Genomic DNA, 27,737 nt, shown 5'->3' on the forward strand with positions numbered 1-27,737 from the left:
CCTTTGCCTGTGATTTTGTCTGGTTTCCTGGCTCTGCTGCTCCTGCTAGTACTATTTACCTCTGCTTTAAATTGACCCTGGCTTTACTGACTACTCTCCTGCTCTGCGTTTGGTATCTCGTACACTCCTGGTATGACTCGGCTCGTTCACTACTCTTGTTGCTCACAGTGTTGGCGTGGGCAACTGCCCCATTTCCCTTAGCTTCTGTGTACCCTTGTCTGTTTGTCGTGCACATATTGAGAGTAGGGACCGTCGCCCAGTTGTACGCCGTCGCCTAGGACGGGCCGTGCAAGTAGGCAGGGACTGAGTGGCGGGTAGATTAGGGCTCACCTGTCTGTCTCCCTACCCCGTCATTACAATAACTTAACCAAAATGGCCTAAGTATACTGTATATAGACTTTAAGATAATATATTATGTGAGGTATATACTGTATATGTTATGCGACAATATGTATATGTGACAATACCTAAAGGGGCATAGACATCCAATTCATATGACCAATATAATAAATAGTAGAGGGCTGCTCTCTAAAGAACAAACAAACATACAAATTTATGAGAAAAATGGACACCCATTAATTTTAATATTATAAATCTTTATCAATTCACTAGAAAAACACATAAAAATTAATGAGGCAGCACAGGTAAAAACACAGTGGTTGCCAAAACTCTACATCAGATAAAAAGGCTAATTATTTAGACCCGAGTGGAAAATATTTAATGTATTCAATAGCAACTAGTAAATACACACGATGACATAATTGAATTGATAAATGAAAATATAAATTAATCAATTCCTATAGAATAAAGTGCATATACAAAGAAACCCCAGTGAGTATAGCCACAGGTTCATTTTATATATATATATATATATATATATATATATATATATATATATATATATATATATATATATATATATATATATATCTATCAACATAAGTGAGTGCATAAAATAAAACCCTAGTGTGTGTGTGTGTGTGTGTGTGTGTGTGTGCGTGCGTGTGTGTGCCACAAGATCACAACTTTTCACGTTAGGTTCTTTCAGGGGCTGTGTATTTTGGCTGCTGTGGTCGGACTTTTACATGTATAACTATCCCCTAAACAAAGTATATGAATGAAATGTACCCGCCAAATCCATGGCGCTTGTGATGGCCAACAGTCCATTGCCTTTCCCCAAAGCACAGCATCACACCACAGCGGACGCATCCACGACGCGTCAAGGTGTTGGTCCGGCACACGCCGCAACATAGAGACACGTCGCCATGGAGATTAGATGGTTCAATGGTCAGGACAAGCAGTCTCTAGTTCAGGGTTCTCAAACTCAGCCGGGTAAGTGGGCCACATATAAAATTGTTAATCAATTAGTTATTTGATCTACTATAACACTATATTTCTATAATAATACCGCTAGGTTTAAAATGTGAGAGATTTCTCCACGTGCTTATTTCAACAAACCAGTTTTCCAGTTTTAGTGTCACTAAATGCAGTCCGGCAACTCAGTTGGCAGCGTTTGGCAGACACACATGTCAAGATTGGGCAGGCGCTTTTTAGATAGTGCCACAGTGCCCTCTGTGGATGCTGCCACAGTGCCCTCTGTGGATGCTGCGACAGTGCCCTCTGTAGATGTTGCCACAGTGCCCTCTGTAGATACTGCCACAGATTCCTCTGTAGATGCTGCCACAGTGCCCTCAGCAGATAATGCCACAGTGCCCTCTGTAGACAATGCCACAGTGCCCTCTGTAGATAATGCCACAATGCCCTCTGTAGATAATGCCACAGTGCCCTCTGTAGATAATGCCACAGTGCCCTCTGTAGATAATTCCACAGTGCCCTCTGTAGATAATGCAACACACCCCTAGATAATGCCACAGTGTCCTCTGTGCATACTGCCATAATGCCCTCTGTAGATGCTGCCACAGTGCTCTCTGTAGATGCTGCCACAGTGCTCTCTGTAGATGCTGCCACAGTGCCCTCTGTAGAAGCGGCCACAGTGCCCTCTGTAGATGCTGCCACAGTGCCCTCTGTAGATGCTGCCACAGTGCCCTCCATAGATGCTGCCACAGTGCCCTCCGTAGATGCTGCCACAGTGCCCTCCGCAGATGCTGCCACAGTGCCTTCTGCAGATGCTGCCACAGTGCCCTCTGCAGATAATGCCACACACACCCAAGTAGATAGCTCCATTGGGGCTCCCTCTAGGAGTGGAATCCCCAGGCAGAGCGTTGCCGACGCTTTGGCTGGGGATTCCTCTACTGTTGGAGCCCCTGACGTCATTGTCCATACACAGTGACGTCAGTGGATCCTCCTGGACCGGAATGTGATATCAGGGGCAACCCCAGAGCCGGAGTCCCGGAGCAGAGCACTAGTATAGGCTCTGTGCCAGCACTCTGGGGAAGCCATTAACATCAGTGTTCACATATGGACAGTGATGTCAGGGGCTTGCCCAGAGCTGGAGTCCCAGAGCAGAGCCGCTTCTAGCACTCTGCCTGGGATTCCAGCTCTGCTCCTGACATCACTGTCCATATATGGACATGGATGTCAGGGGCAACCCCAGAGCTGGAGTCCCGGGCAGAGCACTAGTAAGCTCTTCCTTGGACTCCAGCTGTGCTCCTGACATCACTGGGATTACTGCTCTGGGGTAGCCCCTGACATGACTGTCGATGTATGGACAGCGATGTCAGAGGCTTCCCCAGAGTCCCGGAGCAGAGCCTATACTAGCGCTCTGCCTGGGACTCCAGCTCTGGGGAAGCCCCAGACATCGCTGTCCATATGTGGACAGCGATGTCAGAAGATTCCACAGAGTCCCGGAGCAGAGCCTATACTAGCGCTCTGCCCGGGACTCCGCTCTGGGGAAGACCCTGACAACACTGTCCATATATGGACAGCGATGTCAGGGAATTCCACAGAGTCCCGGAGCAGAGCCTATACTAGCGCTCTGCCCGGGACTCCACTCTGGGGAAGACGCTGACAACACTGTCCATATATGGACAGCGATGTCAGGGAATTACACAGAGTCCCTGAGCAGAGCATATACTAGCGCTCTGTACGGGACTCCGGCTCTGGGGAAGCCCCAGACATCGCTGTCCATATGTGGACAGCGATGTCAGAAGATTCCACAGAGTCCCGGAGCAGAGCCTATACTAGCGCTCTGCCTGGGACTCCGCTCTGGGGAAGCCCCAGACATCGCTGTCCATATGTGGACAGCGATGTCAGGGAATTCCAGAGTCCCGGAGCAGAGTCTGTACTAGCGGCTCTGAGTCCTGTGGGCCGCAGATGACATCCCCAGGGGCCGCATGCGGCCCGCGGGCCGCGTGCTTGAGACCCCTGCCCTAGTGGTTAACAGGAGATGTAGGGCCTGCCTGTTGGAAAGGGTGGTAAGTGTGCAGTCCTCAAAGATGCGGCCAGTACATTATGCTAAGTTCACACTTGCGTTGTATAATCCGTTACTGCGATCGGTTTTTAGATCAGAATAATGTTAAAAATGGATCACAATCTGATTACAATCCGTTTGTATCTGTTTTACATTGATACCAATGATAAAAATAACACATCCGTTAAACATCCATTTTTTTAAACGGAAAAAAAGTCCTCTACTCTGCACTTTTTACCTTCGTAAAAAAAACCACAGATGACTAACATAACGGATGCATTTAAAGATCCCATTTATTTCAATGGGATTTTTAAAAGATCTGTTTTTATACTTATTCTAAACTAAAAACGGATCAGACTAACGAATTATGCATTGCAAGTGTGAATTTAGCCTTAGGTTCTGTTCACATCTGCCTCAGGTTGCTCCATTGTTCTGCTCCATCATAGGAGAACACAGAAAGTGTAATTGCAATGAAGAAATCATTGCATATAAAGTGACAAACCCCCCAACCCCCCAAAAATGATATAATTAGGGATTCATAAAATATCCATGTATTGGCTTAATTAGTTATTTTAGTCTACTTTTGTTTTGCACTGGCATCTTTTAGAATAGCACTGTCACCGGATTTATATGAATTGTTATTTATATTATATGATATTTTTGGTTCCATTTATATGAATTATTATAGTTCATAGCACTGTCACTTTATACTTCAGTGGTTCATATGAATTATTTCATATTATGTATATGTTTCACACTGTCACTTTATATCTGGTTGTTTCACTATATAAATCGCTAATTATATAATTTTATGTTTTTTTTAACTGCCACTTTATACTGTATGCAATGATTTCTTCCTGGAAGTTTCACTTTTTGAGCATTTAACATATACTGGCCATCTAGTGGCACACTTACCAGCCTTACCAACAAACTGTCCCGTTCTACTGGTAACCACTAGGGGCCGCTTGTCCTGATCACCGCATCTTCCGATTTCTTTGACGACGCGTCTCTACGTTGAAACTTGCACATGACCCTCCTCTTGATGGGTCAGGAAGGAGGCCGCTGTCGCAGTCGCTTGATGCTGCGCTGTGGGAAAAGGAAAAAGGAGTGATTATCACAAGGGCTTTGAATCTCATGGGTACATTTCCATCATATAATTTGGTTACTGATAGACTAGTTACTATTTAATACATGAAATATTTTCCATCTGGCTTTTATCATTTATAAATGGTGGATGCCTTTTTATTTGATGTAGTGTTTGTGCAGCCATTGTGTTCTGAGTTAGACTGCCTCATTAATTTTTATGGGTTTTTTTAAATAATAAATGAATAAAGATTTTTAATATTGATACCAATGGGTTTATTTTGCTCAATATTTTAGTTATTGTTGTGCGGAGGGTAAAATGTGACTATACGTAACCAAAGAACTTTGGACTTTACTCTTTTGGATTATTTATTAAGAGCTAGAAAGCGCTATCTGTGTTACCCACAACAATATTTTATAAACTACTTTAGACTAGAGTTTTATTGTCACCAACATATACTGGATATTGCTAGTCAGGTTCTGTTCACATTGGTGTGAGGGTTCGGTTCTATTAAGTTTTGTTTGCCCTTGGTGAACAGAATAGCATAATCTGCTGCACTATTCTGCCCTGTAAAGAAAACATAAACTTGATTAATCCCATTAATAGTTAACGGGGTACATCAGAATCTGTTTATAAATCAGATCAAAATAGATTTTTCATATTTGTCATGGATCCTGTAAAAAGAGAACCAGTGATACCAATGTGAGCAGAGACATTGTGACTGCTACTTTGCTCTCCCCATTAATATAACATAAGTACCATAAATGGATCTATATTCTGCTGTGTTCTCCATGTTTGTCAAGATTAGTTAACCCCTTAATAACAAAGTTGTATTTTTAATTGCACCATTTTGGGGTACTTATAATTGATTGATTAACTTTTATTTTTGGTGGGGTAATAGGAAATAAATGAAATTTCTCCACTTTTGTGTGTTTTAAATGTATGCAGTTTACTGTGTGGTATAAATAACATAATAACTTTATTCAGCGGGTCGTTACGATTGCGGCAATATCAAATGTATATAGTTTTTTTTACGTTTTACTACTTACCCAGTAAAAACACTTTTTTTTTCTAAATTGTTTGTTTTTGTGTCGCCATATTTAAAAGCCATAACTTTTTTTTATTTTTCTGCTGACATAGCTGTATGAGGGCTTTTTTTTTTTTGCGGGACAACTTGTAGTTTTTATTAGTACCATTTTGGAGTACATGTAACTTTTTATAAAATTATTTTGAAGGCAGGATGAACAGAAAACAACAATTCTCTCATTGGTTTTTATTTTAATTTTTACGGCGTTTACCGTGCAGGTTAAATAATGCAAACGTTTTATAGTAGGACGCAGCGATACCAAATTTGTGTAACTTTTCACTTTTCTTCATAGTAAAGTATTTTGTAAGGGGAAAAGTGGGTTTTAATTTTTTTTTACTAGGGACTTTTATTTATTTAATCCAAACCACTAGGAGACTTTACTGTCAAAAACGGCCCGAGTGGCACAACGGTCGTGTGCATGGGGCATTAGGCCATGCCTCTGGCATGGCCTAATAGGCATTCACTAAATGCAGACCTGGGGACCTTTGTTAGGACCCCAGGCTGCCATAGAAACCATTCGCACCCCACGATTGCATCATGGGATGCCGGTGTTGTGAGAGAGGGAGCCCCCTCCCGCTAAAACCACTCAGATGCAGCGGTCGCTATTGAGCTATTAAACATGATCGGAGACCACTGCTAGTGGTCCCCGATCGATAACCTGAAGCCCAAGGCTGTTAGCAACAGCCTGGGCTTCAGGAGCACCCCGCCCAAAGTGGGAAAGCTTCTGAAGCGCCGACGTGAAAAGGTGGCGCTTCAGAAGAACCACCCCAAACAGCCGACGTAGAAACACTATACGTCGGTCTTTAAGGGGTTGAGGTAATAGAAGTTTTAGTAGTATTGTTTATTTTTATAGCCTTGTCATCTTTAAAGAGAACCTTTCACCTCCCCAAACATGTGCAGCTGAGTGCAGCATGTTATAGGAGAGGCTTCACAAACCCTGTCTCACGTAAAATTATTTTTATAACTCCCTCTGTTATTTAGTTATCGGTGCCGTTATATTTGGCGCCCGATATGTAAATAAGCCCCTGAACTGTCAATGGGGTGTTTCTAACTAACTAAAAGGCAAGGGGCGAGATGTCTCCGCTCTGACACTGTCCAATCAGCTGTGAACAGTGTCATGGCGGCTAGCGTTGTGTTCTCTCACACACAACCTTGGTGGTTGTGCTGCAGATAGCGTGGGCGCGCACATGCACGCGTGCGCGCACGGCCGTTCGCGCGCACATAGACGGATGTAAGTAGGTCTTCTCCTCGTCACCTTCTTCTCCTCGTCTGCTTCTTCTCCTCGTCTCTTCTTGTTCCGTGGTGGCGGGAGTGGTGACGTCAATGTGCGAGCGAACGGCCGTGCGTGCATGCATGCACGTGCGCGCCGACCCCATCTACAGCACAACCACCAAGTCTGTGTATGTTCTCGTGGGAGGGAACACAGCGCAAGCCGCCCTTACACTGTCCGCAGCTGATTGGACAGTGTCAGAGCGAAGACATCACGCCCCCTTGCCTTTTAGTTAGTTAGAAACGCCCCATTGACTTTTCAGGGGCTTATTTACATATCAGGCGCCAAATATAATGACACCGATATGTAAATAACAGATGGAGTTAGAAAAATAATTTTTGTGAAGCCTTTCCTCTAACATGCTGCCCTCAGCTGCACATGTTTGGGGAGGTCAAAGGTTCTCTTTAAACATAACCATAGGAAGATACTATGGGAGAGAGCTCTGCCCATTCTCAGAATAGCATTCTAAATATACAATTTGCAGTTTCTTAAAAGGTCCTGTCATGTCTCCTGACATGTCTGTATTAGTAAATAATTGTATTCCCCATGAAATAACAATTCTAAAATGTATTTTCCTACAACTCTAGATTGTACCATTTCTTTGTTATTTCTTCTAGAAATTTATGAATAAATTGACAACTGGGTATTACCATTGGGGGGGTGCCCCTACACAGACTGAAACTGCCCAATTAGTGCTGACAGAGTGAGACTGTATAGGGACACACTTCTTTGACAAAGGGAATGGTAACACCCAGTTGTCAATTTTTGCATACATTTCTAGGAGGAATTAAAGAACAGCTCAACGCAGAGTTCTAAGAATAGATGTGCCAGAATTGTTGTTTCATGGGAAATACAGGAATTTACTAAAATAGACATGGCAGTAGAGGTGACAAGTCCTCTTTATCCTGCAAGAGAGGGTTCATGAAAGGTGTCAACTTTGTTTCTGCCTAAGATCTATAAATATGTTTTGTTAATATTATCCCCTTTATCAGTTATTTCTTAACTGGTTCACGACCACCCACGATAATTATATGGCGGGTGGTCCAGGTCCTTAAAACCTGTGCCATAGTATATCCACGGCGCCGGCTTTAGTAAGAAATTCTGCTTTGTATTCAGGGCCGGCGTCAGCACCCGGGCAAGTGCCGGGGCCCATTACACTTGGGGGGGCCCACATGGACAGTGATGTAAGGAGAAGAGAAGGAGTCCCAGGCAGAGGGCTAGCAGCTCTGCTCCGGTACTCTGGGGAAGCCCATGACATCACTGTCCACATATGAACAGTGATGTCAGGCAGATAGAAGGAGTCCCAGGCAAAGCGCTAGAAGCAGCTGTGCTCCGGGTCTCTGTCTCTGGGAAAGCCCCTGACATCACTGTCCATATATGTACATTGATGTCAGGAGCAGAGCAGTATCCCAGACAGTGGCGTTGCTATAGGGGTCACAAAGGTCGCAGCTGTGACTAGGCCCCTAAGCCTGGGGGGCCCGCAGTGCCCCCGTTGCCACACAGCGCTGACCGCGCTGGTCCACTTCCAACTGAATGTGTGTCCGCAGGACGCATATTCAGTTGGGTTCAATGCTGAAGCCTTGCTCCAGCCTTCACTGTGCCACTTCACTGTGCCACTTCTAGAGGGAATCCCAAAGGCGCTACCTACAGGGAGGGTTGCTGTGTGGCACTACCAGGGAGGGTGGCTGTGTGGCACTACCAGGGAGGGTGGCTGTGTGGCACTACCATTGAGGGGGGCTGTGTGGCACTACCTGAAAGGAGGGGGCTGTCTGGCACTATCTACAGAGGGCACCTAATTTATGAGGGAACAAACTAGGGTCCTAACTTCTATATGGGGGCATAAACAGGGCCTAACGTCTATATGGGGGCACAAAGTGATGTTTTCTGCCATTTTACTGCTGCCGTGAGTTCTCCCTCAAAGGGGCCTACTAAGTCTGTGTCGCCCAAGGGCCCACATAAGCCTGATTTCATTTTCCAGCAGTACTTGACACCTGCCCACTCTGCCAAATGTACCAATACCTGGTTTAATAACTACGGTATCACTGTGCTTGATTGGGCAGCAAACTCGCCTGACCTAAACCCCATAGAGAATCTATGGGGTATTGTCAAGAGGAAGATGAGACACAGGACCCAACAATGCAGACGAGCTGAAGGCCGCTATCAGAGCAACCTGGGCTTCCATAACACCTCAGCAGTGCCACAGGCTGATCGCCTCCATGCCACACCGCATTGATGCAGTAAAAGGAGCCCTGACCTAGTATTGAGTGCATATACTGTACATACTTTTCAGTAGGCCTACATTTCAGTATTAAAAATAATTTTTTAAATTGGGCTTATATAATATTCTAATTTTCTGAGACACTAAACTTGGGGTTTTCATTAACTGTTACCATAATCATCAACATTAAAAGAAAAAAACGCTGGAAATAGATCACTCTGTGTGTAATGAATCTATAATATATGAGTTTCACGTTTTGAATTGAATTACTGAAACAAATTAACTTTTTGATGATATTATAATTCATTGAGAAGGACTAGTATATCACAGATATACTGCTGCCTATTTCTGATATACTTTACATATAGTAATTTGCTTGTACCAAAAAATGTGCCCGTATAATTGCCCAAAATATGAATTTAGAGTACATTGAATGAACAATGATGGCTGCTTGTCAGGCATATACAGTAGAACAAGTAGTCAGGGTAGTGTTAGGGATCTGCCAGGTACTACGTCTAGGTATACTCCTGGGATTAATCAATCCACACCTGAGGCCAGACCTGTTCGACTGACACCATCTCCCACCAACCAGGGTGGCAGGCTCAGGAGTGGGAGAGCCTATCGCGGCCTGGTCTGTCGGAGTTAGCTCCGCCCCCTGTCCTTTATTACCTGCCCTGTTCTCTTCCTCAGTGCTTGTAATTCTTTTGGATTCCTGGCCCCACTGCTGCTTGCTCCAGCCTGCTTCTGCCGTGCTTCTGCCTTGCTGCAGTTCTGCTTGACCTGCTTTGCTTTCCCCCTGGCTTGCTTCTGTCTCCGTGCCCGCTTGGGTGTACTCACTTCGTCCTGGTCCTGACTGTTCGTTTCCTCGTGGCGTTCCGTTGCTACTGCCCCTTCCCTTGCGTGTTCCCTGTTTGTTTTCCCGTGCACTTAGACAGCGTAGGGACCGCCGCCCAGTTGTACCTCGTCGCCTAGGGCGGGTCGTTGCAAGTAGGCAGGGACAGGGCGGTGGGTAGATTAGGGCTCACTTTCCCTTCACCTCCTTCCTGCCATTACATAATTACAAGCCCTTACCTAGTCTACCATTTCTCCTACGCTGACGCTATCATGGACCCCCTTGAGACCCTGACCCAGCAGATGCAGGGCCTCTCCCTACAGGTCCAGGCCCTGGCCCAAAGGGTCAATCAGGGTGACGCTGCTTTAGTAGTACCCCTCACCTCACCTCTAGAACCCAACCTCAAGTTACCTGACCGGTTCTCAGGGGACCGTAAGACGTTTCTCTCCTTCCGGGAGAGTTGCAGACTGTATTTCCGCCTAAAGCCCCACTCCTCAGGTTCCGAGAACCAGCGGGTGGGTATCATCATATCCCGACTCCAGGAAGGGCCCCAAGAGTGGGCCTTCTCCTTGGCTCCTGACGCCCCTGAACTTTCCTCTGTTGATCGTTTTTTCTCTGCCCTCGGACTCATTTACGACGAGACTAACAGGACTGCTTTAGCCGAGAGTCAGCTGGTGACCTTACGTCAGGGTAGGAGACCGGTTGAGGAATACTGTTCTGATTTTAGGAAGTGGTGCATAGCTTCTCAGTGGAACGATCCGGCCCTAAGGTGCCAGTTTAGGTTAGGATTATCTGACGCCCTGAAGGATCTGCTGGTTAGCTACCCCTCGTCTGACTCCCTTGACCAGGTTATGGCCCTAGCAGTACGACTTGACCGACGTCTCAGGGAACGTCAGCTAGAACGCTTCAGTGTGCTCCCCTCTGACTTTTCTGCGATCCCCCCCAAGGTCCCGTCTCCTCGCCCCTCCACGGAGGACTCGGAGGTACCTATGCAACTCGGAGCCTCCATGTCCCCTCGACAACGTAGGGAGTTTCGCAGAATGAATGGTCTCTGCTTCTACTGTGGGGACGACAAGCATCTACTGAACACCTGTCCCAGGCGCAAGAATAAGAAGCCGGAAAACTTCCGCGCCTAAGTGATCATCGGGGAGGTCACTTGGGCGCACAGGTATTTCCCGTTAATGTGAAACGCAATAAAATTTTGCTTCCCTTTCAGGTCTCGTTTGCTGGCCGGTCTGCCACGGGCAGTGCTTTCGTGGATTCTGGCTCATCTGCTAATATCATGTCTGTGGAATTTGCTATGTCTCTAAAGATGCCTTGTATTGATTTACCTTATCCTATCCCTGTAGTAGGAATCGACTCTACTCCCCTTGCTAATGGTTATTTTACTCAGCATACTCCTGTTTTTGAACTCCTGGTTGGCTCCATGCATTTGGAGCAGTGCTCTGTACTGGTGATGCAGGGATTATCGTCTGATCTGGTTTTAGGCCTTCCCTGGTTGCAGTTGCATAATCCCACGTTTGATTGGAATACTGGGGATCTCACCAAATGGGGTAATGAATGTCTTATGTCATGTCTTTCTGTTAACTCTATTTCTCCCCGGGAGGAGGTAAACACGCTTCCTGAGTTTGTTCAGGACTTCGCCGATGTGTTTTCTAAGGAGGCCTCCGAGGTGTTGCCCCCCTATAGAGATTACGATTGCGCTATCGATTTGGTGCCTGGTGCCAAGCTTCCTAAGGGTAGGATATTTAATCTTTCATGTCCTGAACGTGAAGCTATGAGGGTGTATATCCAAGAATGCCTGGCCAAGGGTTTCATTCGCCCCTCGACTTCTCCTGTAGGTGCTGGCTTCTTCTTCGTGGGGAAGAAGGATGGTGGTCTTAGGCCGTGCATTGATTATCGTAACCTCAATAAGGTCACCGTAAGGAACCAGTACTCACTTCCTTTGATTCCGGATCTTTTTAATCAGGTTCAGGGAGCCCAATGGTTTTCTAAGTTCGATCTACGGGGGGCATATAACCTTATCCGCATCAAAGAGGGGGATGAGTGGAAAACTGCGTTCAACACACCCGAGGGTCATTTCGAATACCTGGTCATGCCCTTTGGGTTGTGTAATGCCCCTGCTGTCTTCCAGAATTTTATTAATGAAATCCTGAGAGAGTACCTGGGTAATTTTCTTGTTGTGTACCTTGATGACATACTGGTGTTTTCCAAGGACTGGTCCTCCCACGTGGAGCATGTCAGGAAGGTGCTCCAGGTCCTTCGGGAGAATAATCTGTTTGCTAAGACTGAAAAATGTGTCTTTGGGGTACAGGAGATACCATTTTTAGGGCAAATCCTCACTCCTCATGAATTCCGCATGGACCCTGCCAAGGTTCAGGCTGTGGCGGAATGGGTCCAACCTGCCTCCCTTAAGGCGTTACAGTGTTTTTTAGGGTTCGCCAACTATTACAGGAGATTTATTGCCAACTTCTCGGTCGTCGCTAAGCCTCTTACGGACCTTACCCGCAAGGGTGCTGATGTCCTCCATTGGCCCCCTGAGGCCGTCCAGGCCTTTGAGTCCCTCAAGAAGTGCTTTATCTCGGCCCCCGTGCTGATTCAGCCCAACCAAGAGGAGCCATTTATTGTGGAGGTTGACGCTTCCGAGGTGGGAGTGGGGGCCGTCTTGTCCCAGGGTACCAGCTCCCTCACCCATCTCCGCCCCTGTGCTTACTTCTCTAGGAAGTTTTCGCCCACGGAGAGTAACTATGATATTGGGAACCGCGAACTTCTAGCCATTAAATGGGCTTTTGAGGAGTGGCGGCACTTCCTGGAGGGGGCCAGACACCAGGTAACGGTCCTTACGGATCACAAGAATCTGGTTTTCCTAGAATCGGCCCGGAGGCTTAATCCTAGACAAGCTCGGTGGGCACTATTCTTTACCAGATTTAATTTCTTGGTTACCTATAGGGCTGGGTCCAAGAATATTAAGGCTGATGCTCTGTCACGTAGTTTCATGGCCAATCCTCCTTCCGAGAAGGATCCTGCTTGTATTTTACCCCCTGGTATAATCGTCTCTGCCACGGATTCTGATTTAGCTTCTGATATCGCGGCTGATCAGGGTGCAGCTCCCGGGAACGTCCCTGGGGACAAACTGTTTGTTCCCCTGCAATACCGGCTGAGGGTACTCAGGGAAAACCATGACTCCGCTCTATCTGGTCATCCTGGCATCTTGGGCACCAAACACCTCATTACCAGAAACTATTGGTGGCCTGGGTTGCCTAAAGACGTTAGGGCTTACGTCGCCGCTTGTGAGGTTTGCGCTAGGTCCAAAACCCCTAGGTCCCGACCTGCGGGCCTACTACGTTCCTTGCCCATTCCCCAGAGACCTTGGACCCATATCTCCATGGATTTTATCACCGATTTGCCTCCATCTCAGGGTAAGTCGGTGGTGTGGGTGGTAGTCGACCGCTTCAGCAAGATGTGCCACTTTGTGCCCCTTAAGAAGCTACCTAACGCCAAGACGTTAGCTTCTTTGTTTGTGAAACACATCCTGCGTCTCCATGGGGCCCCAGTCAATATCGTTTCTGACAGAGGGGTACAATTTGTTTCCTTATTTTGGAGAGCTTTTTGTAAAAAGTTGGAGATTGATCTGTCCTTCTCCTCCGCCTTCCATCCCGAAACTAATGGCCAAACGGAAAGGACTAACCAATCCCTGGAACAATATTTAAGGTGTTTCATCTCTGACTGTCAATTCGATTGGGTCTCATTCCTTCCCCTTGCTGAATTTTCCCTGAATAACCGGGTCAGTAACTCGTCAGGGGTCTCCCCGTTTTTCTGTAATTTCGGGTTTAACCCAAGGTTCTCCTCCGTCTCCCCTGGTTGTTCCAATAATCCTGAGGTAGAGGATGTTCATCGGGAACTGTGCACTGTCTGGGCCCAGGTTCAGAAGAACCTAGAGGCGTCCCAGAGCGCACAAAAGATTCAGGCGGATAGTAGACGTTCTGCTAACCCCCGGTTTGTCGTCGGGGATTTGGTCTGGTTGTCGTCCAGGAACTTGCGCCTTAAGGTCCCGTCCAGGAAGTTTGCTCCCCGATTTATTGGACCTTATAAGATCATTGAAGTCCTCAACCCTGTATCCTTCCGTCTGGAGCTCCCCCCATCCTTTCGCATACATGACGTCTTCCATGCCTCCCTCCTTAAACGCTGCTCCCCGTCCTGGTCCCCCTCGAGGATACCTCCTGTTCCCGTTCTCACCCCTGAGGGGGTGGAATTCGAGGTGGCCAAGATTATGGACAGTAGGATGGTCCAGGGCTCCCTCCAGTACCTGGTCCATTGGAGAGGATACGGGCCGGAGGAGAGGACTTGGGTACCTGCCCGTGATGTTCACGCTGGGGTATTGATCAGGAGGTTCCACCTTCTCTTCCCCACTAAACCGGGTCCTCTTAGTAAGTGTCCGGTGGCCCCTCATAAAAGGGGGAGTACTGTTAGGGATCTGCCAGGTACTACGTCTAGGTATACTCCTGGGATTAATCAATCCACACCTGAGGCCAGACCTGTTCGACTGACACCATCTCCCACCAACCAGGGTGGCAGGCTCAGGAGTGGGAGAGCCTATCGCGGCCTGGTCTGTCGGAGTTAGCTCCGCCCCCTGTCCTTTATTACCTGCCCTGTTCTCTTCCTCAGTGCTTGTAATTCTTTTGGATTCCTGGCCCCACTGCTGCTTGCTCCAGCCTGCTTCTGCCGTGCTTCTGCCTTGCTGCAGTTCTGCTTGACCTGCTTTGCTTTCCCCCTGGCTTGCTTCTGTCTCCGTGCCCGCTTGGGTGTACTCACTTCGTCCTGGTCCTGACTGTTCGTTCGCCGCTCCGTTTCCTCGTGGCGTTCCGTGGCTACTGCCCCTTCCCTTGCGTGTTCCCTGTTTGTTTTCCCGTGCACTTAGACAGCGTAGGGACCGCCGCCCAGTTGTACCTCGTCGCCTAGGGCGGGTCGTTGCAAGTAGGCAGGGACAGGGCGGTGGGTAGATTAGGGCTCACTTTCCCTTCACCTCCTTCCTGCCATTACAGGTAGTTAATTTGACACGCATTAGCTCTATAGGTATTGATGTTGGCACATTACATTGACATGTACAGTATGCCAACAGCAAGCAGCATTTCTCGTGCAGATTAGTTGTGTAGTTGACTAAATTGGCAAGTGATGTGACTTTTCCAGTTGTCTTAGGCTGCATCTACACGTTCATATTCTTTGTCCACGTGAGCTCCAGGGGTGGACATACCATTGGTGCCACCTGTGCAGCTGTACAGGGGCTCAGTAGGTAGGGGGGCCCACTGCCACCTTTAAAGGCAGTTTTGCACTGTCCATTGAATTGCATGTAAGGGACTTAGCTATTGGGAATGGCTCAGGACTATTGATGAATTGTTAGATATGTTGGTGGGGTGTTCCTTGGTGAGCTAATGGAGAGTAAATTTGGGGGGCCCTCTACTGTTTATGTCCGCCACTGGTGAGCTCAGTATATTTTGTGTCAAAAGGGGTGAAAGTATATGCAAGAAAATGTACACAAATTTCTCAAATTTTCAATAATATGACTAACAATAATGTCAATTCATCAAAGAGTATCAAAGAAGGAACACACTTCCTCAAGAAAAGCTTCGTACATGATTTGATCAAGAATGTCTTTCAGCCTTTGTATAAAAAAAAATTATGATTTGACTCACTGCCAACAAGCAGATATTTTTTAAAATAGTCGGCAATTGATAAGCAAAATATATTAGAAATATGCAGAATTGTTCATTCTACAATGAATATGCTTTATTTACATTCAACTGGAAAACCCTTTTAACTTCAAACTATCCCCAGAAACTATGTCATCCTTGGGGGAAAAGACATAATAAGATTGTAAGTTCCTTTTTTTATTTTTCTTACACAATCTTTCAAAAACTTAAATAAATCTCTGTATAGATCTAAGAGCCTTATGTAAAATCTGAGTAGAATCATAGGAACACTCATTAAAGGCAATGCATGGACATCCAAGTAGATCAGTAAGTGCAATCCACATGATCCGATTCTGCCAGAAGAGAACTGTAGTGGGGATATCCAAACTGGACCATACCATTAATGTAGCAATGAATGTAAGATAAGTGCTGACTGTGTTTGTACTCTGTAACTATACATACATGCCTTTACATTCTTTTGATGTGCGGTATATACGTATTAAAGATGATTTTTCAAGTTCATCCATAAACTCTTTGTATGGACAACTGCATCCATGCACCATGGGCCCCAAGCAGTGGCGTAGCTATAGGGGTCGCAGCGGTCGCAATTGAGGCCGGGCCCCGAAGCCAGGGGGGCCAGCAGCCCCCCGCACCACATCAATAAAAAGTTAATATAGCAACTCGGGCCGCGGGCCCGTTACTATAGTAACTACAGTACTTACCTTCCTGCTTCCGAAGCGCAGCAGAGGTCCTGACGTCACAGCGCTGTGCGCAGCGCATGATATCACAATGCTATGCGCCGCGCACAGCATCGTGATCCTGAATAGAGTCAGGACAGAACTTCCGCCGCAGCTGAAGATTAATATTGCTGTCTGCTGAAGATGATTGGCGGGGTCTGACTCTCGGGAGCCGGCCAATCAGCTGTTTTGAAGGGGCCGCAGCACTCGTACGACAGCTGCTTCCCTTTCATTCCGGTCACTTGCTCACGCTGTAAATCGGTGTCGGCGATTCACAGTGTGAGCCAGTAAGGGAAATGAAGGGGAAACAGCTGTCGTACAAGTGCTGCGGCCACTTCAAAACAGCTGATTGGCGGGTCCCGGGAGACGGACCCCGACCCCTCAGCTATTGATGGCCTATCCTGAGGATAGGCCATGAATGTTTAGGGACTGGACAACCCCTTTAAGCCTACGATATAGCAGGCTTAGAGGGCCCATGAGACAAGATCACAGATTGTGTGATCCTGTCTGCTGGGCCCTGTGTCTAAGCCAATCACATGGTAGGCTTAGATACATGGCCCATGTGTGATCCTGTCTGATGGGCTCTGTATTTAAGCCTACCACACTGTAGGTTTAGATACAGGGCCCCAGCACACAGTAATCTTATACTGTATAAGATTACTGTCTGCTGGACCCCGTATCCAGTGTCCATTGCTAAGGCGGGGCTTAGTGTTAGCTGGTGCAGAGGCTAACACTAACCCCCTTTATTAGCCCGGTACCCACCGCCACCAGGGGTGCTGGGAAGAGCTGGGTACGATCCAGTACTTGACCATCTGTAGTGATGGTTGGGTAACGGGGCGGCCGCAGGCTGGTATTATCAGGAAAGGAAAGGCCAGAAACAGCGGCCCTTCCCATCCTGGTAATGCTGCCTGCTGCTGCTTTATTGTATGTGGCTGGTTATGAAAAATGGGGGGGACCCCACGTCATTTAAAAAAAAAAAAAAAAAATAATTAGAAAGAACAATGTGGGGTCCCCCCCCCCCAATTTTCATTACCAGCCAAATACAACACAGCAGCAGCACGCAGCATTATCAGGGTGGGATGGGCCACTGTTTTTGGCCTTCCCTAGCCTAAGGATACGAGCCTGCGGTCGCCCCGGTGCCCAACCATCACTACAGATGGTCGGGTACTGGTTCGTACCCGGCTCTTCCCAGTACCCCTGGTGGCGGTGGGTACCGGGGTTATTATGGGGGTTAGTGTTAGCCTCTGCACCTGCTAACATTAAGCCCCACCTTAGTAATGGAGGTTGTCAATCAGCCAGCGGACATTACTAAGGCGGTAATAATAAAGTTTAAAAAAAATACAAGCACATAGGAAAAATATTTTATTGAAATAAAAAAACACAACCCCCATTAACTATTTTATTGAGAATAAAAAAAACCTGTTATTGAAGTCATCCTCGAATCCGAAGTAGTCCAACAACCGAACTTGTAAGAAAACACAAACACACAAAAATTATTAGTAACACATAAAGAAGCAAAACAATTATTATTCTTACCTTTATCTAATCCAATCATGTGTGATACTGTCTGCTCAGCCACTGTATCTAATCCAATCATGTGTGATACTCTACTGCTGATCCACTGTATCTAATCCTATAATGTGTGATACTGTCTGCTGAGCTGTGTATCTAATCCCATCATGTGTGATACTGTCTGCTAGGCCCTATCTCTAATCCTATCATGTGTAATACTGACTGCTGAGCCATTGTATCTAATCCTATCATGTGTGATACTGTCTACTGGGCCCTATCTCTAATCCTATCATGTGTAATACTGACTGCTGAGCCACTGTATCTAATCCTATAATGTGTGATACTGTCTGCTGAGCTGTGTATCTAATCCCATCATGTGTGAAACTGTCTGCTGGGCCTTATGTCTAATCCTATCATGTGTGATACTGTCTGCAGAGCCACTGTATCTAATCCCATCATGTGTGATACTGTCTGCTGGGCCACTGTATCTAATCCCATCATGTGTGATACTGTCTGCTGAGCCAATGTATCTAATCCAATCATGTGTGATACTCTACTGCTGATCCACTGTATCTAATCCTATAATGTGTGATACTGTCTGCTGAGCTGTGTATCTAATCCCATCATGTGTGATACTGTCTGCTAGGCCCTATCTCTAATCCTATCATGTGTAATACTGACTGCTGAGCCATTGTATCTAATCCTATCATGTGTGATACTGTCTACTGGGCCCTATCTCTAATCCTATCATGTGTAATACTGACTGCTGAGCCACTGTATCTAATCCTATAATGTGTGATACTGTCTGCTGAGCTGTGTATCTAATCCCATCATGTGTGAAACTGTCTGCTGGGCCTTATGTCTAATCCTATCATGTGTGATACTGTCTGCAGAGCCACTGTATCTAATCCCATCATGTGTGATACTGTCTGCTGGGCCACTGTATCTAATCCCATCATGTGTGATACTGTCTGCTGAGCCAATGTATCTAATTCTATCCATAGTTCATAGGGTCGTAGTGCTATAGATATGCTATGCTGTCTCCTATACACACACACACACACACACACACACACAAACACACACACACACACACACACACACACACACACACACATTGTCTTGGGGGGGACATATGTATTGGGGCTATTTCCCCTGACATTTTAAGTCCTTAGTGACGCCCCGGCTGCTAGTGCTGCATTGTTGGGTCACTTAGGAGACCCAGCGATGCAGCTGAAAGCTGCGGACCGTTAACCATGAGAAGTTTGCCGGGGGGGAGGGGGCCCAATAAGAACTTTTGCATCGGGGCCCATGAGCCTTGAGCTACGCCCCTGGCCCTCAGAACTCTGCTCGGAAACCAAATCTACAGTGAATCTATGACTGCACTCTAAAGCTAGAAAAAGTACTGCATCCAAGACAGTCAGATTACAGCTAGCATTTTGGGAAAATGAAAATAGCTATCTGTTATCTACTTATGTTTCACAGTCTTTATAAATCTCCCCCATATTGATCATTGGTATAAATATAATTCAAGTTTTTCTGGTACTTACCGGGCATCTAAAAGTGGTTTGCCCATAACAAGCAAATGCATATAGGATTTGATGAAGTTGATCTGTTAACCAAAGGGACATAGAAGAGACTTAGGGCATGACCACACATGGCGGAATTCCTCCGCAACTGTCCGCATCAATGCCGCACCTAATCCGGGTTGCGGATTACGGCTGCGGATCTGCACAAAATGTGCAGAAAATTGATGCGGACTAGCTGCTGCGGACTGCGGGAAAAGTGCTTCCCTTCTCCCTATCAGTGCAGGATAGAGAGAAGGGACAGCACTTTCCCTAGTGAAAGTAAAAGAAATTCATACTTACCGCCCGTTGTCTTTATGACGCGTCCCTCCTTCGGCATCCAGCCCGACCTCCCTGGATGACGCGCCAGTCCATGTGACCGCTGCAGCCTGTGCTTGGCCTGTGATTGGCTGCAGCCGTCACTTACACTGAAACGTCATCCTGGGAGGCCGGACTGGAGACAGAAACAGGGAGTTCTCGGTAAGTACGAACTTCATTTTTTTGTACAGATACATGTATATTGGGATCGGTAGTCACTGTCCCGGGTGCAGAAACAGTTACTGCCGATCGCTTAACTCTTTCAGCACCCTGGACAGTGACTATTTACTGACGTCTCCTAGCAACGCTCCCGTCATTACGGGAGCCCCATTGACTTCCTCAGTCTGGCTGTAGACCTAGAAATACATAGGTCCAGCCAGAATGAAGAAATGTCAAGTAAAAAAAGCAAGACGCATCCGCAGCACACATGACATGTGCATGACAGCTGCGGACTTCATTGCGGAACTTTGAATCTCCATTGAAGTCAATGGAGAAATTCCGCCATGAGTCCGCCACTGCTCCGCAACAGACAGAGCATGCTGCGGACACCAAATTCCGCTCCGCAGCCTATGCTCCGCAGCGGAATTGTACGCATCGTGTAAACGAACACTGCTAAATTAAAGTGAAAGTCAATGTAGAAACGGCTCCGCTGCGGATTAACGCTGCGGAGTGTCCGCAGCGGAATTTAAGTGCAATTCCGCCATGTGTGAACCCGCCCTTAAAATACAATACATAAAAATACAGACTGCTTCCTGCTACTGTAACTTCTTCACACAGAGATTGTCAATCCAAGTAAGAGATTGTGTCAGTGAGTTATGATCATGACAGCTGTAAAGCTATAAAACAATATTCCTTTGTGTCTGTATGGGGCTCTATAGAAAATGTTTATATTTTGGAGGAAGTTGTAATGTTTTTTTAACAAAATTGGAAACATCTACGTAAATCTCCAAATAAATCTAAACAGTGTGTTTAGTACTACCACCTAGCAATATTGTGGTGCAGGGCCAGGTCAGCACCCGACGAACACGGGCAAGTGCCGCCGGGTGCTGATGCTGCTGTCATGGCTCCTCCAGGAGTGGAATCCCTGGCCGGAGTGTTGTCGATGGGATTCTGCTTCTAGAAGGAGCCCCAGTCTAGGAGGTGGCGTAACTACCGCTGTAGCAGCCATAGCGGTGGCTACGGGGCCCGCGGTATGAGGGGGCCCTTGCCGCCCACCGTCACGGGTCGCCCCATGCTAAGTGGCCCCACTAGCAGGTGCTATGGCTGCTACAGCGGTGGCAAGGACACATTCAATAGTATCTGCCTCCTTATGATGCAAATACTATTCAACACTATGGCAGAGCAGTCGAGGTAGCTCCCTACTCTGACATTTACTAGGCTACAGACTCCCAGGCAGAGTGCTAGTAGTGCTCTGCCCAGGACTTTGGCCCTAGGGTTGCCCCTGACATCACTGTCCATACATGGATGGTGATGTCAAGAGTAGAGGAAAAGTCCCAGGCAGAGCGCTAGAAGCGGCTCTGCTCTGGGATCCATCTCTAGGGAAGCCCCTGACATCATTGTCCATATAAGGACAGTGATGTCAACAGCAGAGCAGTGTCCCAGGCAGAGTGCTAGTAGCGCTCTGTCCGGGCCTTTGGCTGTGGGATTGCCCCTGACATCACCATCCATATATGTACAGTGATGTCAGGGGCTTCCCCAGAGCCGGAATACCGAAGCAGAGCCTTTACTAGTGCTCTGCCTGGGAATTCAGCTCTGCTACGGACATCACTATCCATATATAACAGTGATGTCAGGAGCAGAGCAGGAGTCCCAGGCCCGGGACTATGGCTCTGGTGTTGCCCCTGATCACTGTCCATATATGGACAGTAGGAAAAGGAAGCAGCACTCCAGCTAAGATTTCAAGAATCCAGATTAATTCTCCCATATGTGAATCAAAGATGATGCAACGTTTCAGCTGCTCAATGCAGCCTTTGTTTCACATATGGGAGAATAAATCTGGATTCTTCAAATCTTAGCTGGCGTGCTGCTTCCTTTTCCTATGTTCGTTTACATTGTGGGTATCCATCAGTCGGATTCCTGGAAGCTGGCACCCGTTTTGACCCTGGAGGTCTAGTTCTGCTCGGCTGCACACATTTCTACGTTTTTTCATACATGGACAGTGGCGTCAGAGTCTCCTCCTGAAGCGGAATCCCCGGCCAGAGCGTCCGCAATGCTCTGGTTGGGGATTCCACCCATGAAAAAAATTTGCATTATTTCTGTATGGCTCTCCAGAATGTGTTATTTCAGCTATTTTATAGCTATATTATAAACAGGAATAAATAGTTAATGAAAATATTTTGAGCTTTTGAAACAAAGCAGTGGCATGCATAAACCCTACACTCCACTAAATGCTCAGGAAATGCAAGAAATTATAGAAATATTGTATGACTGTATCGAATTCCAACTCCTGGGCGTCCACATGCTCAATTGGCCATAAGCTAGCCATACAATTTAGATTTGGATCAGCCACAATCATACGTCGGATCGTTTATACATGAATCAACATGCCAGACTAAATTGGCAGATCAGGGACATGGTTAAAAAAAAAGTGTAAGACAGCAGAATGGTAAACAATTGGCCATAAACCAAGCCATACACGTCTATTTTGAGCCAATGAAAGCCTAAAAAAATCCAACATCACAGATGATTTGTTTGATGGACCATAGTCTGATGTCGGCCATAGCGAATGATCGTTCTCATATAATTTTAAACCGATGGGTTGCCAAAATGGTCAAAAACTTCCATTTCGGCCAACTTTCATCTTATGTGTATGGCCAGCTATAGGCAGGCTGGACAAAAATGTAATGATGAATATTATCTAGCTAATTTCACATTACTGTAATAACTATTCATTACATGGAGCCATCTCTCCATAGAAATAAATACTTAATTATAAATATGTATAAATATCCTGTACAGTGTGATGCAGGGGCGTAACTAGGAAAGACTGTGCCCCATAACAAACTTTTGACTAGGCCCCCCCCCTCCCCTTGGTGCCACACACAGCCCAACTTGTAGATAGTGCCCCCTGTAGATACTGCCCCCTGTAGATTGTGCCATACAGCCTCCTCTTTAGACAGTGCTTTACAGCACCCCCTGTAGACAGTGCTATACAGCCCCTCCTGTAGACAGTGTCACACACCGCTTGTAGATAGCTCCCCCCACCTCCCCTTGTAGATAGTGCTATACAACTCCTTTTAGTTATCTCTATAAAGCCCCCCTGTAGATAGCGCCATACAGCCCCCCTCCTGTAGATAGTGGCATACAGCCCCCTCCTGTAGATAGCACCATATAATGACCACCTCCTGTAGATAGCGCCATATAGCGACCCCCCAAACAAATAAAACCGGAAAACGTCATCAATGCTGACAGCAGCCTTGCATAGGCTGGCATGATCCAGTGAGGTTATCACACTGGCCTATGCAGGGTTCTAGTTCCTGCGCCTGATAGGCTGCAGGACGAACGTGGCCTGTAGACTAGTAAATGGCAGAGTAGGGAGCTACCTCCCTGCTCTGCCATAGCGTTCAATAGTATCTGCGTCCTAAGGATGCCTTAGGCTCCATGCACACGACCATATTTTCATCTATTCCGAAATACTGTCCGTAAATACAGATCAGTAGGCACCCGTATTTCATCCGTACATACGGAAGGGTGTCCGTAAATACGGTCTGTATTGCATCCGTATTCCATCCGCATATACGGATCCGTATAAAAAGAGGGAGGTTGCAAATGATCTCATCAGCATGTTGCATAGTAACGCTTCCGTAAATACGGACAGTATACGGATGCACATCCGTAGCCGTCCGTATTTACGGAAGCTCCCATAGACTTCTATGGGAGAGTCCTTGCCGTAATTACTGACAAGAATAGGACAGGTTCTATTCTGAAAGGTTTCCGTGGCCAATAGAAATGAATGAGTCTGTAATTACGGTTGTGTGCATGAGGCCTTACACCTACTATTCATGAGGGGAGAGGGTGTCTAGTATTATCATTGCACACAGATAAAGCTTATACAAGGGTGCCAGTCACACAGTTACGTGTAGTGCACCATGCCGGGTTACAGCCTATTAATCATGCCCATACTATTAGATTAGGCAGGCTGCTCAGTACTTTCTAGGTGCATTACACTAAGGCCGGGTTCCCACAGGTCGGATACGCTGCGTATAAACTGCACTACATATGCGGAATGCAGCGCTGGGAGAAAAAGAAAACGCCCTTACTTACCCCCTCCCTCTTCTCTGCACGTAGTCCGGCCTCCTACGATGAATTTGCAGGCCATGTGACCGCTGCAGCCTGTGATTGACTACAGCTCTCACATGGGATGAAACGTCATCCCAGGAGGCCAGACTGCAGGAAGAAGGAAAGTGTTCTGGGTAAGTATGATTTTTTTATTTTCCAGAGTTGCGATTTTTGCGGCGTAATCGCTTAAATTCCGACCCAAGCACTGGGCTTTCTGTTGCGGGTTTTGCATCACCATTGAATTCAATGGGGAAAACCTGAAACAGAAAATCAACAAAAACGCAGCATAAATTGATAGATAGTGGATTTAAATTCCGTACCACAGGTGAATTTATTAACGTTTACGCTATGTTTTTTTTTCTGCATCGTGGGCATGAGATTTTCTTAATCTCATCCACTTTGCTGCTACTGTAAATGCTGCGGAATTTCCACAGCAGAATTCCATTACGGAAATTCTGCAGCATTTACATTACATGGGAACCCGGCCTAAGTACTGATACCCCACTATTTTGATACCTGTCCTCCCGACACATACAGGAGCTGTGACAGCTGCTGTCTCGTACAGCAGCTGTCACAGCTCCTACAGCGGGGACCGATCGCTGTGTCCCCGCTGATTAACCACTTAAAAGCCGCGTTCTATAGAGATCGCGGCTTTTTAGGGGTTAAGCTGCCATCGCCGGCCTGCTACACGATAGCGGCCGGCGATGGTGACTATGGCAACCGGACACCAAACAATGGCGTCCGGCTATGCCATAGACGGAAGCCTAGTGGGTCCTGACAAAGTCAGGACCCACTATGCTTGCTGTCAGTGAGTAGTTGACAGTTCTAATACACTGCACTACGCATGTAGTGCAGTGTATTAGAATTGCGATCAGGGCCTCCTGCCCTCGGGTCCCCTAGTGGGACAAAGTAATAAAGTAAAAAAGTAAAAAAAAAGATGTGTAAAAATAAGAAAATAAAAGTATTAAAAGTAAAAATCCCCCTTTTTACCTTATCAGTCATTTATTATTAATAAAAATATATAAACAAACAAATAAACTATACATAATTGGTATTGCCGCGTCCGTAACGGCCTGAACTACAAAATTATTTCGTTATTTATCCCGCACGGTGAATGCCGTAAAAGAAAATAATAATAAACAGTACCATAATCACAATTGTTTGGTCACTTCACCTCCCAAAAAGTCGCATGTACCTAAAAATGGTACTGAACGAAACTACAGTTCGTTACGCAAAAAATAAGTCCTCGCACGGCTTTATTGATTGAAAAATAAAAAAGTTCTGGCTCTTAGAATAAGGTAACACAAAAAGTGAATGATTTTTTACAAAACTTATTTTATTGTGCAAACGCCATAAGACATAAAAAAAAACTATAAACATAGGGTATCGCCGTAATCGTATCGCCTCACAGAATAAAGTGAATATGTCATTTATAGCGCACGGTGAACGCTGTAAAAAAAATAGAATAAAAAAACAATAGTAGAATTGCTGTTTTTTAGTCACCGCGCCACCTAAAAATAGAATAAAAACTGATCAAAAAGCTGCATGCACCCCAAGAAAACTACAATGGATTCCTCAAGGGGTCTAGTTTCCAAATTGGGGTCACTTTTGGGGGGTTTCCAATGTTTGGGCACCACAAGACCTCTTCAAACCGGACATGGTGCCTAATAAAAAAGAGGCCTCAAAATCCACTAGGTGCTCCTTTGCTTCGGAGGCCGGTGCTTCTGTCCATTACCGCACTAGGGCCACATGTGGGATATTTCTCAAAACTGCAGAATCTGGGCAATACGTATTAAGTTGCGTTTCTCTGATAAATCCTTTTGTGTTATAAAAAAAATGGTATAAAGAGGATTTTCTGACAAAAAAAAATAATTTAAATTTCACCTCTACTTTGCTCTAAATTCATAAACTTTCTAAATGCTGTTGTGAATACTTTGAGGGGTCTAGTTTCTAAAATGGGGTGTTTGCTTTGAGGGGCCCATATATTAGAAACCCCTATCAACTTCAGAACTGAACTGTAACCTGAAAAAATAAATAAATGAGGCAATACTTCGCTTCTTACATTATACTGATAATGAGCAGTGCCCACCCTGACATGACCCCAGTTTTGACCGTTTGTATAAACGGAGACCCCTATTAGACCGGTTCAGTGCCCAGTTTTCCCAAGCATACACCCCCGAGAAGTGTATTTCTATTGATGAGTCCCTGGTACATTTTAAAGGGAGGGTTCAATTCCACGAGTACCTGCCGGGTAAGAGGGCAAGGTATGGCGTGAAGATGTATAAGCTGTGCGAGAGTGCATCAGGGTATACCTACAGATTTAGGATATATGAAGGAAAGGCCACCCCAAACCAGACTGCATCCTGGACTACAATAGGTACATGGGAGGGGTGGACTTGTCAGATCAAGTCCTGAAGCCCTACAGCGCCATGCCGTGTGGTATAAGAAGCTGGCCGTGCACATCATACAGATGGCATTGTACAATGCGTACGTGCTACATCGATGTGCAGGCCAGAGGGGAACTTTCCTGGAATTTCAAGAGGTGATTATCAAGAACCTAATCTTTAGGGACCAAGAAGGGGGGGCACCCAGTACTTCTGGAAGCGGGGCCACACGCATCGTACCAGGGCGGCAACACTTTCCAGGAGAAGTTTCCCAAACTGGCAAGAAGGGAAAAAGTCAAAAGAGGTGCAAAGTCTGCTATAAGAGGGCGATAAGGGATGACACAATATATCAATGTGACACGACGTGTCCCGAATAACCAGAGCTCTGTATGAAAGAGTGTTTTAAAATTTATCATACATCCCTTGATTTATAATTTACCCCAAGTTTACTTACCCTGATGCACTCCGCACAGCTTATCCCCCCTCATCTTTCCCCTCTGGGCCCTGCTGTGTGCCCAGGCAGCTGATAACAGCCACATGTAGGGTATTGCCATACCCGGGAGAACCCACATTACAGTTTATGGGGTGTAGGTCTCCGGTCAAAATGCTCACTACACCTCTAGATGAATGCCTTAAGGGTGTAGATTTTAAAACGGGGTCACTTCTTGCAGGTTTCAACTGTACTGGTACCTCAGGGGCTTCTGCATACATGACTTCGCACCAGAAAATCCCCAGTAGGCCAAATGGTGGTCCTTTCCTTCTGAGCCCTCCCATGGCCCCAAACGGCAGTTTATCACCACAAATGGGGTATTGCGGCACTCAAAACAAATTGCGCAACAGAATGGGGTATTTTGTTTCTATATTTCAGCCAAAACTACATATTATTTGAAAAAAATTATTTTGTTTTAATTTCCAGCCCAATTCAAATAAGTTCTGTGAAAAAACTATGGGGTCAAAATGGTCACAACACCCATAAATGAATTCCTTGATGGGTGTAGTTTCCAAAATGGGGTCATTGGTGGTTGGGTTCTATTGCTTTGATACCTCTGCGGCTCTGCAAATGCAACATGGCACCCGAAAACCAATCCAGCAAAATCTGGACTCCAAAGAAGAAATAGCGCTCCTTTCCTTCTGAGCCCTCCCATGGGCCCAAACCGCAGTTCATCACCACAAATGGGGTATTGCCGCACTCAGGACAAATTGGTCAACAAAATTGAGTATTTTATTTCATGTGAAAATAAGAATTTTTGAGTTAAAATGACATATTATTGGGAAAATTTTTTTTTCTAATTCCCAGCCCAATTCAAATAAGTTCTGTGAAGAAACTATGGGGTCTAAATGGTCACATTACCCATAAATGAATTCCTTGAGGGGTGTAGTTTCCAAAATGGGGTC

Source organism: Rhinoderma darwinii, chromosome 2, assembly GCF_050947455.1.
Source record: "Rhinoderma darwinii isolate aRhiDar2 chromosome 2, aRhiDar2.hap1, whole genome shotgun sequence".
Lineage (NCBI taxonomy): Eukaryota > Metazoa > Chordata > Amphibia > Anura > Rhinodermatidae > Rhinoderma > Rhinoderma darwinii.